Here is a 14,634-nt window from a genome sequence, read left to right on the forward strand (position 1 = left end):
AGAAACAAGGGGGATTTAAATGCAAACTTGAAATCTCATTGGCTGGTGTTGATTTCTGACTACGTGATTTGTTCAAAAGCGTCACGTGGTCACAAGCGCTCACACTTCCTGGTTTTGCTTTAGCGCTATCTTTATACTGCCCAAATGCCGAAAGAAGTACGTTGCAAAGCTTCTCAAAAAAGACGACAACAACTGTCGCTTGCAGGATATAAGAGAAAACCTGCTAAATTAGATACTAAAATGCCTACAGGAAGTGCATCGATGCGTAAACTGTCCATTGGAAATCAGGAGTCTTTAGATAGCGGGGCAGACCATTGCGCAACACAGCAGTGGCTAATAGTGCACGTCGCGCATTTGAATGAATTGATAAATGGATTAATTTGTCCTAATTGTGGAAGTACAGGCCTTAAAATTAATATTGATCCGCAGAACCACGGGTTCTGCAGCAATTTAATTTTAGTTTGCAGTCTGTGCAAAAGAGATGAGTACCGCAAAACTATTTATACATCTCCCCGTCTTCAAGATGAAAGTAGGAACGACGTTGCATTTGATGTAAATGTGCAAATGGTGCTCTTAGCACATGAATTAGGGTTAGGATATGCGGGACTAAAAAAAATCAGCAAGGTGTTGGGGATCCCTGGCCTTCATCTTAAAACTTATCAGAGACATGACAAGAGAGCGACAGGTATGGAACAGGGTTGAGATGGATGAGACAAGTATCTGATCCACAGAACAACAACAACAATAATAATAATAATAATAATAATGCATATTCTTAATAATTTGTGATTTGTTGACATAAAAAATAAATAAAACCTGAGGAGATGCACAGGTAGTGGTATCCTATGTATTTTATTTTAGTGGCAGAAATTGAGAGAGGGCTGGAGTCATTGCACAGGACCAGGGAGCAGGTCAGGCAGGCTTATGCAGAAGTAGACCCAGATGTCGCACAGCTGCTGAGGGAGGATCCAGATGCAGTTATTAATATAAGTGTGTCTTTTGATGGCACTTGGCATAAAAGAGGCTTCAATTCACATTATGGAATCAGTGTGTGCATTGACCTCTTTACAGGACTTGTGATAGACTATGAGGTCATATCCTCATATTGTCATGCATGTGCCCTGAAGGAAAATGCCAAGCGAGATAAAAAAATAACAGAGCAGGAGTTTGATAGCTGGAGAGACCAACACCATGACTGTGCTAAGAACTTCACCGGATCGAGTAAGGCCATGGAGCAAGAATCAGCAAAGAGGATGTGGGCCAGGTCTGTGAAGCGCCACCAGCTGCGGTACACTGAGATGTTATCAGATGGAGACAGTGCAGCATTTAGGGAGGTGGTCGCACTGAATCCATATTCTGGGCACAATGTTGTAAAATTGGAGTGTGTCAATCATGCCCACAAGCGAATGGGTACAGCACTAAGGAACTTGAGTGCTCAGGGGAAGTTAGGAGGGAAGGGTGTGGGGAAGCTGACTGCAAATAAATGTAAAACATTACAGAATTATTACAGGGGGGCAATTCTTAATAACCTGGGATCACTGGATCAGATGAAGGCAGCAATATGGGCAGGTCTCCTCCACTGCATGTCTACAGATGAAAACCCCTTACACACCAGGTGTAATCCCTCCTGGTGCTGGTACAGGAAAGCAGAGGAGAATGGAGAAACACCTGCTAGTCATAAACACCACGCAGGAAACTTTTTAGCACGAGAGGTGGGGAAGAAGCTCATCCCTGTGTATCACCGCATGTCAAGTGACAGCCTGCTGCAAAGAATGCAACATGGAGGCACTCAAAATAACAACGAGTGTCTTAACTCTGTTATATGGGCACGGTGTCCAAAAACAGTCTTTGTTGGTAAATGCAGGGTTGAGGCAGCAGCAAGCATGGCCATCTCCACCTTTAATGAAGGTGCCTCTGCCATGCTGACTGTTATGGAGAGATTGTGGCTGCAGACTACAATTATAACAGTCAATGCAATGAAAGAAGCTGATATGCTCAGAATTTCTAAAGCAGAGGCTGTTACATCTGCCAGTGCAATACGTAGGCGCAAGACTCTGAGCACAGCTAAGAAGCTGAAAAGACATCAGCAGGAAAGGGGTGAGGGACCTACATATGGAGCAGGGATGGACTAGGTTAGGACTGGGTAACTATTGTGCAGGATAGATATTCAACCATCTAGGGTGGCTGTTCTACAGGTTGCAGTATGCGTGTTCATGTGTTTCCGTTTTATTTGATTCCATTTTATTAGTCATTACATTGTTCTATATATCTGTTAGTTGTCCTTTTATTGTTGGAGATGCTCTAGATTATTGTTGCTAATGATATGATAAGATATTGATGATGTGAATAACGGTTTCCAATAAAAATGTATGAAATTTCAAAATATATATCTTTGAAGGCCGTTTTCTCAAAATGAGTTTTTTCTTATACTCTGAGCCAGAAATCTCCAGTTCACTTGCACTTACATATATGAAACTTTCCAGTTTTATTCATATCTATATTTAGAAGGTTTTTACAGAGGGAATTCTTCATATATCAATTATAGCCTGAATTATCTAACAATTTATGCCTAAAAACATGGCGAAAGTTGATTTTTTTAAACTTATGACAGTATTTTCTGATTTATAAAGCAATAAAAAGAGATATTCAGAATTCCTTCTGTAAAAACCTTTGATTCTAATATGTTAACAAAATGAAACAAGAATTTTGAACCTGACATTATGCATTGTTCAGATTTCTGTTCTTGAAATATATGCAAATTAGCATATATTTAATTAGAAAATGCCTAATTTGCATATTTAAACGTAAACGTAAACTTGTAATACAAAAAGTTATTCTCTTAATGTCAGTAATCAATGTGGTAAGTTTCATGGTGATTGCTATTAGATAAAATTTTTACCCTATTCACCTGTAGTGTCTTGCCTTAATATAAATAATAATTTAAATAAATAATTTATATAAATAAATAAATAGAAAGAAAGAAAGAAAAAGAGGAGGGGGGTATTTTACGCTGTCGCACCACGCAGGTATCCCAAGTTGCAAAAGTTGATTTCAGGGAGGTTACCCCCTGGAGGTTAAGTTGTTGAGCGGGGGGTGGGGGGGGCGGAGAATGTAAGTAAGTTGTTGAGTGGAGAACAGACCAATCAAAACCCCCTCTCTCTCCTTCCCACTCGCGATTAGAGAAAAAAAGTCTGTCGCCTGTGTGTGCGTTTGTGTGGGTTAGTGATGGGATTTTCGGCTCTATTTTGAGATGGGGCTCTAATGGCTCTTCTTACTGTGGAGAGCCGGCTCTTTCGGCTCCCAAACGGCTCCCCATATATATTTTTTACATTATTAATTAATTAATAGCTTCAACCTAATTTTATAACATTTTGTTTTATTATTGACATTAAGCACTTGTGATGAGTAAAAATGCTGCATAACAATGCTTTATAAATAAAACTTATTATAACCAATTATTAAATTATCACAAAATAGCACCAAAATAGAAAGCAATAGTGGAGATAACCTATTTTCTCAGTGTTTTCCCACCACATTATTAATTGAAACCTGATTGGTCAGATGTGTGCAGCACACGCTTGATATGCGGGCAGTGGAGACATTCTTTGCAGTGTTCTCCGAAATGATATGTCGTAGTATAAAAGAAACACCATTTAAAAACAGGGGAAGGAACATTTACCTGACGAATTTTAATGTTGCATTGTGTTCCTGGTTTGAAAAGTGCTAAAGTACTTGAAAATGCTTGAAAATGTAACTGTATTTCGTTTCACAACAAATAACTATCTGACTGAATCGATGTGATAAAAAAGCAAATTATTTCGAATCATTTCGAGTATATTGTGGCGTGTGCCCCGGAGGGGTGGAAGCAGGAACTGGTCATTCTGTTCATTTCAACTCTCTCTCTTTATTTGAAAAAGCTCTTTAGCAAGGGAAAAGGCTCTTTTATTCACCAGAGAGTTATCGAATGTGAGCAGAAGCTTCACCTTCACACAGCATGGGGGTGGTATATGACATTGACACGACACACAGGGATGGTGGGCACCATAAACAACATTTCTAACAGACATAAATACATCAGACAAAAGATTACACCTTACAGTACACGTTCATGGTATCACAACTTGACAAACATTTTATAAACATGAGACATTACATTTTCTACACTAGGAATGACACGCAAGGAATTATGGGTGATATGGCAGCTCTTCGTAGCGGAGCCTCGCTACACAGCCCCCCCCCCCCCCCCCTTAGGGGTCAGACATCCCGGCGACCCCCACCCCCCACCCACAAAGTCACTCAAGTAGCCCGGCGGTCTCCTAAGCCTAGTGGGCCTGACCTGGGGGAGAGCGTCAACATCAGAGCCAGCACACGGAACATCACGGGCCGGTTCAACAACATTAAAGGTGGTAGGTGAGAGAACATCATCACACGAATCAACAGGAACATCATTAACAATAAATTTCGCAGGACTATTTACAACATTGTCAATACACAAAACATCAACTGGGTCACAAACAAAAACCGCAGCGTCGTGTGCGGCATGGAGGGGTGGCTGCAATGTCCGGCCGACCTGCTGACGTTTACCCGCCAGCTTGGGCTGGTACGGCGCTAGACGGTCTCTGTGTACCACCAACCTGCGCCTGTTCCACCTAATCCGGTACACCACCTTGCTCAGTCTTGTCAGCACCGTACACGGGCCCAATGATCTATATTACTGGATTGGACATCACGTGACTTAGCATGCGCCGCACAGGCGCCATTACTATGCATTGAGTTGTGCATTGAGGACCATCCATGGATGGACATAAACATTAGATCTAGCAGACAGTCACGTAAGGAAAACCAAAGAGGGACTCAATGTTTTGCAATAAATTGTCAAAACTACGACAACAATATCACAAGATCAAAGGGTATCACATTTCACAGGTTAGTAAAACAATTTTTATTTTTTTAAAAATAGCGCAGATGAGGGATGTTGACTGTCCATGCTAGCTTGATTTTGATAAAGCTATGTCGAGTAAACCCTCTTAAAAACAAGTTTTCTGTTCCAACAAATTACAATGCTTTGTTATTAATATTGTTATCATGTTAGGATAATGTTGTAAATACGATGTTAATTAAAATTATCTCTAAATCTGTATTACTGGGACCGATGTTCAGTCCAGTTGGCATGTCCCATAGATACTCTCTCACACAAACTGAATAAATAATTAAACCAAATGAAAATTTAAGTCAATTAAATTTGTCATAATTATTTTTTAAATCAACAGGGGTGAGTTTCCCAAAACGTTCGTACGTAAGAACGAGGTTACGAAGTACTTAGTGCTAAGAACGTTTTTGGAAACTCACCCCAGGTTAATACAGGTTTTTTTTTTAATAAATGCCATTTTTCTACACAGATTTCCCAACAAAGAAAGAAAATATGAGCTGTACACATTGTGGGTCAGAAAGTGTGGACGTCTGAGAGGACTGTCATCTACAGCAGGGATATGCAGTGCTCACTGCCGTACAACCGTACACTGAAGAGGGCACATGTTAGAGAAGGAGCAGTGCCACAGATTTTCAACCTTCCAGACCATATTAATAATAATAAATATTTTATTAAAGTTGATGAAATTCTGTAGCCAATGAGAAGTGGCTGCAATAAATGATTTTGAAAATTGTATATTTTGTGTCAGGTCAATTTATCTATGTATTTGTGGGGAACTGAATTGTGTAAGCTCTTTTCTGCTACTTGAAGGTAAAAAAAAATCAGACAAATTTTGTCATAAATTTCAGATTCAAACTCATTATTTTCTCTATCATAATTTCACAATTAATTTCACCCACATTTAGTCATGTAGTGCTCAAAGATGCTCCTCCACACTAATGCCATCTCATATTCAGTGTTGGGAACGTTACTTTAAAAAAGTAATTAGTTATACTCACTCACTACTTGTTCAAAAAAGTAACTGAGTTAGTAACTGAATTACTCTATAATAAAAGTAACTTGTTACCAGAGAAAGTAACTATTTGCGTTACAGTTAAAAAAAGTTATATGCCAATGAATAAGAATTTTTTTTGAAAAAGCAGTTTTTACAGTCAGTTGAAATGAGTAGATCAGAAAGGTGTTTAACTTTTGATATTTATTGCACATCCACAGACCAGTGCAGGATAAAATCCTTTAATATCCCAAATCTTTGTAAAAAAAAAAAAAAATAGTAAACAGTTACACTATATAAAGTGCATTTACATCTATCAAATAAAATTAAATTCTCTCAATCTGAGACAACTGTTTGTTCACAACAGAAGTAAACTTAACAATACAACCTCTATTCTTAATTAAATAATTCAAATAACCAGTCTGGTAGACATTCAGGAACTTCAAGTATTTTCTTAAATAATGTTTATATCGCCACCTTGAAAATGCTAATTTTTCTTCGGCTTTCTCCTGACTCGCCATTTCTGTCTCTTCTCTGTTTGTGTCGTGTGCTTCGGCGAGCGTGTAAAAACACTGGTTCTGATTGCCTACCATAACTCTGCCTTAGCCTATCGCTTACTGACTTGTTAAGTTAAACAGGTGTTACACAGAGAACTGTGACCTATCGAGGTCTGTTCTCACTAGTCTGGGCAGCGGTCCGCTCGGATTACTGTTAGTATATCAATATATAGTAACGCACCGCTTTTAATGACCAGTAACGTCAACGGCGTTGAAACGACAGGAAAAGTAATTAATTATATTATCCCGTTACTAACAAAATGACGCCGTTATTTTTAACGGCGTTATTCGCAACACTGCTCATATTATACTTGAACATATATAAGAGGTATTGCACTTAAAGAATTTATGAAAACTACAGCTGTAACGGGGAGAGTTGACAAATAAAGAGATAAACTCATAAATTTGACTTTCAATATCAGAATTGTGATCATAATTAAAACTTATCAAAGTTATTTATTTACAACTTTTTACCATAATTATGATTGAATATCAAAAACATGACATACATGTGTTATTTAGTTTTAGCCAGGTGAAAGAAAAGGGCTTTATGCAGGGTTTTGTTAAAATTTTACCTAAATTGAAAAATTCCCAGACTGCTTATAAATTTATCTCTTGGGATAATACTAAGTTTTACATATCACAACATCGGCAATATTCTAACCTTTAATTTAAGCCATATTTTTATCAAAATCGGATAAGAAATAAGGGCGCTAGGACTGTTTTTGTGACAGATGGATGCACATCCCACATAGGAACTACACTGCTGTGCTGACATGACTCAATGCATAGTAATGGCGCCGAGGGCGGCACATCGCTAGCTATAGCGGCAACAGGCGATGTCCAATCCAGTAATATAGATCAATGCACGGGCCGACCCAGGCCGACTGCAACTTTAGGCACAGTCCCCTTTTCCTTGCCGGGTTGTAGAGCCACACCTCCGTGCCCTCTGCGAACGCCTCACCAAAACACCGTTCATCATACGCTCTCTTCTGTTTGCTGCAAGAGACAGAGAGATTGCCACGGGTTAGCGCATGTACATCAGCAAGAGTGTCCTTCAACTTATTTACATAGACAGGGAGAGAAGTGTCGTGAGCGGGGTCAGGATCCCCGAACGCCAGGTTCACCGGCATCCGGAGTTCTCGCCCCAGCATTAGCATGGCGGGTGTAAAACCCGACGACTCCTGTACTGCCGATCTGTACGCCAAGAGCATCACCGGCAGGTGGTCGTCCCAGTCCGTCTGGCGTTTATCGGAGATATTCGCCAGTTGGTGCGCCAGGGTGCGATTAAAGCGCTCCACGAGCCCGTCGCTTTGTGGATGTAGTGGCGTGGTGCGGGTCTTTTTGATGCCAAGCAAGCGGCACACCTCCTTCAGCACCTCCGACTCAAAGTTCTGCCCTTGGTCACTATGGAGTGACTCTGGCACCCCGAAGCGGCAGAAGAACTTGTTGACCAAGGTTGCTGCGGTCGTTACTGCGCTTTGGTCGGGTACAGCGAACGCCTCGGGCCACTTGGTGAAATAGTCCATAGCCACCAGGACGAAACGATTGCCGGAGGACAATGTCGGGAAGGGCCCTAGCACATCCACCCCAACCCGCTCCATGGGCCGACTTGAAGACAGAGGCTGTAGCGGCGCACGGGAGCACGTCTGAGGTCCCTTTTTGGCGGTGCAGTGGTCGCAACAGTGTACGTAGAGCTCGGTGTCCGTGTTGCACCCAGGCCAGTAGAAAGCCTGTCATAGCCTAGGCAGTGATTTGGTCACACCAAAGTGACCCGCACCCGGTGTGCCATGGACTCCCCGCAGTACCATATTCCTGAGTGACGCCGGAATGACAATTTGGGTAAGTTCGCGACAATTTGCCGGCTCCGACCATTTACATATGAAGACACCACCCCGAACGCTCAGACTACCCCAGTTGGAGCGTAGCGCCTTCGCCACTGTGCCCAGGCCTGCCACACATCCCAACTAGGGTACTCGCCCGCCTCGACTAGTGGTATCGCCCAACCCCATCGCCCAACTTATAAATATTTGGGTGTCGTAATTGATGACTCACTCTCTTTTAAACCACATATAGAAAATCTTTTGAAGAAGTTGAGGCTAAAATTAGGTTTTTATTTTCGAAATAAGCTTTGTTTTTCTTTTAATGTAAAAAAGCGGCTTGTTCGTGCAACATTTTTATCTGTATTGGATTATGGAGATATTTTGTACATGAATGCTCCTGCTCATTGTCTTCAAAGGATTGATTCTGTTTATCATGCTGCTTTAAGGTTTATCACTAATTGCAAGATGTCCACTCATCACTGTGAATTATACTCCCGAACTGGTTGGTCTGCATTGGCCATTCGGAGGGCGTGTCATTGATATACTTTTATTTATAAGGCAATACTGGGAATTCTGCCTACGTATCTCTCCACTTTAGTCACTTTGAGAATTGTTAATTCATATTCTGTTCATAATCTGTCCCAAGATTATTTGTTGCTTTCTGTCCCTTTTGGACTAGAGCGTTTCACCGAGCACGTCGAGACTTCCCTTCGTACAGCTTTAGACAAAGTTGCACCACTACGATATAAGAGAGCCACGGAGAGAAGAATAGCGCCATGGTACAATGAGCACACGCGTAGCCTCAAACGAGCCGCGCGGATCCTGGAACGTAAATGGCGAAATATGAAGTTAGAAGTTTATAGACTATCATGGAAAAGCAGCCTTATTGAATATAAGCATGCCCTCCATATGGCAAAGTCCTTATACTTATCGGCCTTAAGAGAAAAACATAAAAACAATTCAGGACTCCTTTTTAAAACTGTTTCCAGCCTTACGAGGAGTCATGAACAAAACAATTCTCTTATTCCACTAGAGTGTAGCAGTAACAATTTTATGAAATTCTTTAATGATAAGATTGATAAAATTAGGGAAAACATTAGTAATGCTATCTCAGAGCCTGTCAACATGCCAATGCACCTTGACAGCTGTCTGGTCAGCTCTGATGCCCTGTTAGAGTCCTTCTCCCCAATTGGTCGTGAGGAGCTTATTTCACTGGTGAAATCTGCTAAACCCTCCACATGCATACTAGATGCTGTACCAACCCATCTACTTAAAGAATTACTGCACAGCAATGTAGAAACATTGCTTACCAGCCCCGGTTCTGGACTGCTTTGCTTGGGGGGGCAGTAAAACATAATGAGGGGGCATGTTGATAGTCATGTTTATGAAGCCAGAAATATATTCAAGGCTTGAATGATGACTATTGATACTGGCTTAAAGTGATGTATTAGGTAAAGAAATAAAAATGCACATTTTCGAACTTAAAACACAATGATTAAAAAATACATGTTGATTATGTAAATGGAGAACAAAGATTATCTAATTGTATTTCATTTCAATACTGCCATTACTAATAGAACAACTCTATTTCTTGAAAGGCTGACAAATGTACCTATACACAGACTGAGAATATTCAAACATGGAAATAGGAATGAGTGAGAATATTTATATTACTGGGAAATTAAAATATAAAGAAAACAAAAGAATAAAAATTCTGTTAAAAGGGAGTATTCGTCACATTTCTATTTTGAAAAAGAAAAAAATATGAAAGTACATAAAATAAGAAATCTATCTACTGCACTTTAATGGTAAAAAATCTGGTAAAGTATTGAAGTTTTTATTGATGTTATGAATCGTACTGGTACAATGCGGTATTTATGCACAGTATAACAATACTGGCTGTGATGGCGAGGAATCGTTTAAACCAGGGATGTCAAAGTCAAAAACACAGAGGGCCAAAAAAACAAATTTGCTACAAGCCGAGGGCCGGACTGGTTCAATGTTTATTAAAACATATTGAAATGATTGCACATAGCCTATTGAACCAAGACCTAACACAGTGTATATTATTTAATGTTTAAATGAATAAAGCACTATTTTCTTATGGATCTGTCAGTAATTTCAAACATTTTTCAACAGGCAAACTTCCTTCAAAGAAAAATCACATGAAGACACACAGGTTTACCTTTTACCTCCGTGAACATGTACTCTGCCTCCCACCTGGCTTGAAACCCGTTCTCAGTGTCCACCTTACGTTTAGTCATTTTTGAGAAGGGGGATAGCTGAACGTTGATGTCTGCTCTGACTGCTGATTTAGGTTTATACTTTCGCGAGTGACCATAGTGCGCGACTCCGAATTTTAATGTTGCTTTGTGTTGCAGGTTTGAAAAGTGCTGCAATTTAGGCTAAAGCAGGGTTCCCGCGGGGTCTTAAAAAGTCTTAAAATGTCTGAAATTAAAAACTTGAAATTTAAGGCCTTAAAAGACTTAAAAAACAGCCAGATTTTCATCCAAGGTCTTAAATTTAATTTAGTCAGGTCTTAAAATTTTACCTTAGTTAATTTTAGAAAAGTGTAGTTTAATCGAAACGTCCGGAAGTCAGTTCTGTGTTGTCTGTGTTTGTGCGGGGCTACAGGTGTTGGTACGTGTTAATTAATTAAACTACAAAACCCATAATAACCGCAGGCAGGAAACGGCCCTTGTCACGAAAAGCCTTCACGCAATTTTGTGCCTCATCCCCGCCGTCTTCGCTATCGTCAGTGCCGGGTCCCGCCGGACTCCACCGCAGTATCACTAGTGCTTCGGCTAATGATATTCGGGCTACATTAGGATAGAGTGACGGCAATGTTCCCTGGTTCGAATATCGTGAAAAAGTTTTCGTGTGGACTAAACAAATCGCATATATAGCTAGATTTGGCTTGGCAGACTTCATCAAGAGAGAGTTGATACGCTCTTACCGGGCCGTATGTGTTAATGTTCGATGAAAGCTTTAATTCAACCACAAAATCCAGACAGCTGGATCTTCATGTTCGGTTCTGGAGCAATGGATATGTGCAATCGAGGTACATGGGCTCTCATTTCATGGGCCATGAAACAGCGCAGGATCTACCAAAACTTATCAAAGTAAGTGATCCTTACTTATGCTCCACAGTCTTCTTTTCAATGTGTTAACCATTTTATACAATTAGGCTACAATACAAAAACATCTCAGAACCATGTACTGTCCATGGCATTGAGTTAGAGAAATGTTTCAATGCATGCTAAATCCCAGCTAGAGGAAATAAAAATATATTTACTGTGTTAAATCATGTAAAATGTAAAAAAAAAAAAACTATGCCCTGTAGATGGGTTATGTCATGTTTTGAAACATGTTCCACTGTCCCATGCTCTGTTTCATGGATTGCACATGGTTTTATTTACATTGTACTGATGTATTGCCTTTTAGTGGGCATATATACATAGGGTAAAAACAGGTAGTGTGTCCCAACGTTTTCAATGTTAACATTCAAATTCATATTCAGCATGGCTAGACAAAGTAAGTTGGTTTCATCGGGATAATAAATAGAAAAGAAGGTAGGGGGTTAAAAAAGTTTTGTGTGTTTTAAGATATGGATGGCCTGGGGAACGAAAATTCTGAGCCTTTATTTAATTAGTTAATTTTATAATTTCATTTATTTCAGTAATTTAACCAAAATGTAACATTTAATAAATTTTATCAGCTGCAGGGTGTGAGGATTTTGGTCAAACCATGCCTTAGACATACTTGAAGATAGGCTGAGTCTACATGTTGTTAAATGTATAATGTGTGTATGATTATTTAATTTGATGGTGTACGTCTATCTTTTTATTTCTTATTTTCCATCAAGGAGGTGGAGGCAGAAAACATGCAAGAGGACACAACTGGCACACACAGACTCATATGTGACTGTCACAATGCATGGAGGTGTCACAGGTTCCCCTCACCAAGGAACTCTTAGCATCTGTGGGTGCAGCACGGTCAAAATACAGACTCTTTCTGGATCAGGAACGAATCAGGAAAGAAAAGGAATCCCAGAGCCAGAAAAGAGAGCTGACTGAGCAGTCTTTAGAGGACCTTAAGAAAAGGAAGAAAAGCTTGGAAGACGTATCCACCTGTCTTGCTAGAGAGGCAGATTCTCTTGCAGAAGAAGCTGAGGGCAAGACTGGATCCAAGATGGCTCAGCTCCTTTCCAAGTCAAATGCTGAGATTGGTACTGAAAAGGAAGAACTCAGAGATATGTAGGGTGAGGTTGTATGTAGATATGCTAGTGTTGTGTTGGTAAGGTTGCTTGGGTTGAGAATGTTACTATTTTGATTATCTGTTTTAATATTGAATTAATGTAATCCTGTAACTAAATTAATCAAAATAAAATGTTTTAAGAGTTTCTGGGATCATTGGATTGTTTGTGGTAATATGTTGTGTTGGTCTTAAATTTCACTGAGAATGGTCTTAAAAGGTCTTAAAAAAGTCTTAAATTTAACTCACTGAAACCTGCAAGAACCCTGTAAAGTACTTGAAAATGTTTTAAATTGTAACTACTTCGTTTCACAACAAATATCTGTCTGACTGAACCGTTCTCTTGTATTACGTTAACAAATACGAGCCTCTTGTAATTCCAGGACGAAACATGAGAGAACGTGAAGACGTTAAGATTGGGGAAAGTAAACAACCATTAAATAATGTGAATAAAAAGCGAATTATTTCGAATCATTTCGAGTATATGTATAAATATTTAACATATTTAAGTTTAACGTGCTGGAAAATATTGAAATGGACCTTTAAAGTGACGTACAAGTGCTTTAATTCCACCTTGTATAGGTATATGAACCCGGCAAACATGACATTGTTTCACTTTACATCACTTTAAAGGTCCAGTTCAATATTTCTCAGCACGTTAAACTTAATTAAGTTAAATATTTATACATATACTCAAAATAATTTGCTTTTTTAATCACACTTTCAAAACGCCCAATCTTAACGTCTTCACGTTCTCTCATGTTTCGTCCTGGAATTACAAGAGGCTCGTATTTGTTAACCTAAGACAAGAGAACTGTTCAGTCAGACAGATATTTGTTGTGAAACGAAGTAGTTACAATTTCAACATTTTCAAGTACTTTAGCCTAAATTCCAGCACTTTTCAAATCTGAAAAAGCAACATTAAAATTCGTCAGGTAAATGTTCATTCCCGTTTTTTATTACCACATATCGTTTCGGACAACACTGCGCGGCAAGTATTTAAACGCTTCCGCCGCTTGCGCAGGTTTAGGAGAACCAAGTTAGCCTAACCGCTAACGGCTAATAAAATAATTTAAGCAACACCTATGTAAGAGGTGAGTAACATTAAAGCAACGAAAAACCACAGTTAAGCAAATATTACCATGTGGAAGTCAGTTTAAACTCAGAAGAGTGTTTACCAGTATACCTGTCTTTCACTCACACTAACAGAACATATACTGCCGAACTGAACCGTTTGGGGCGGTCTGCCGATTTTTATATGACTCAAAGAGCCAATCAGGAATAAGCAAGGAAATATCTTCACGCTGTAAAGCAAAATGCATTTTTGTGATTGGTTTAGAGATAATAAAAAAAAGGCGTTGCTTGCACTGTGCTTGGGGGGGCAAAGACACAATTTGGGGGGGCAATGCCCCCCTCTGCCCCCCCCTAGCGCCGGCCCTGCATTCCATTTACATTCTCAGAGAATAAGCTTTCTACTGCACAGTGTTCAGCTGTATCCTACATGCGTCTCCACTCAGTATGTGAGGAATGAGTGGAACCTGAATAAATACATCAGAGGAGGGTTATAGAAGACTTATCCCAGCTGTCACCAACTGTAGAAGAGCTCGGTGAGTGATCCAGTATACTGTCCAGAAGATTTTCTAAAGCTAAGATGGGGGACAACAAATTACATGCACTACAAATTTGATTAATAAGTGTCAAACACTAGGGTTAGGGATATATATATATATATATATATATATATATATATATAAATAAAGGAACCCTGCCTAATTCAAGAGTTCAAAGTGTTTATTGTCATATGGTCATATGCACAGAGGAAACAGGTTTCCTTGATACAATGAAAATCTTACTTTGCTCCTCGCTAAGAATGCCACAGGAAATATACACTAAATAAGATAAAAATATAATAATAAACATAAGCTACTACAAATTCTTAAATTTTAAATCTTAAATTTACACTGAATAAATTACAGTGAAAAAAATGTACAATGTATAAGTTACAGTGATAAGGAGTGTTGTAAAGTGCAATAGTGTGATTGTAGACATGTGCTACAGTAAAGTGACAGTGGGGTGTAA

The 14,634-nt window shown here is 39.4% G+C and overlaps 1 long non-coding RNA gene across 1 annotated transcript; it reads left to right on the plus strand.

Annotated features, from left to right (window-relative positions):
- The first annotated feature begins 10,792 nt into the window (after window positions 1-10,792).
- On the plus strand, window positions 10,793-12,710 carry LOC143493360 (uncharacterized). The gene is made up of 2 exons (XR_013125404.1): window positions 10,793-11,423; window positions 12,167-12,710. It is a non-coding gene; the product is annotated as an uncharacterized LOC143493360 (long non-coding RNA).
- Window positions 12,711-14,634: the final 1,924 nt, after the last annotated feature.

The sequence above is a fragment of the Brachyhypopomus gauderio genome, unplaced genomic scaffold (assembly GCF_052324685.1).
Source record: "Brachyhypopomus gauderio isolate BG-103 unplaced genomic scaffold, BGAUD_0.2 sc85, whole genome shotgun sequence".
In the NCBI taxonomy this organism is placed as follows: domain Eukaryota; kingdom Metazoa; phylum Chordata; class Actinopteri; order Gymnotiformes; family Hypopomidae; genus Brachyhypopomus; species Brachyhypopomus gauderio.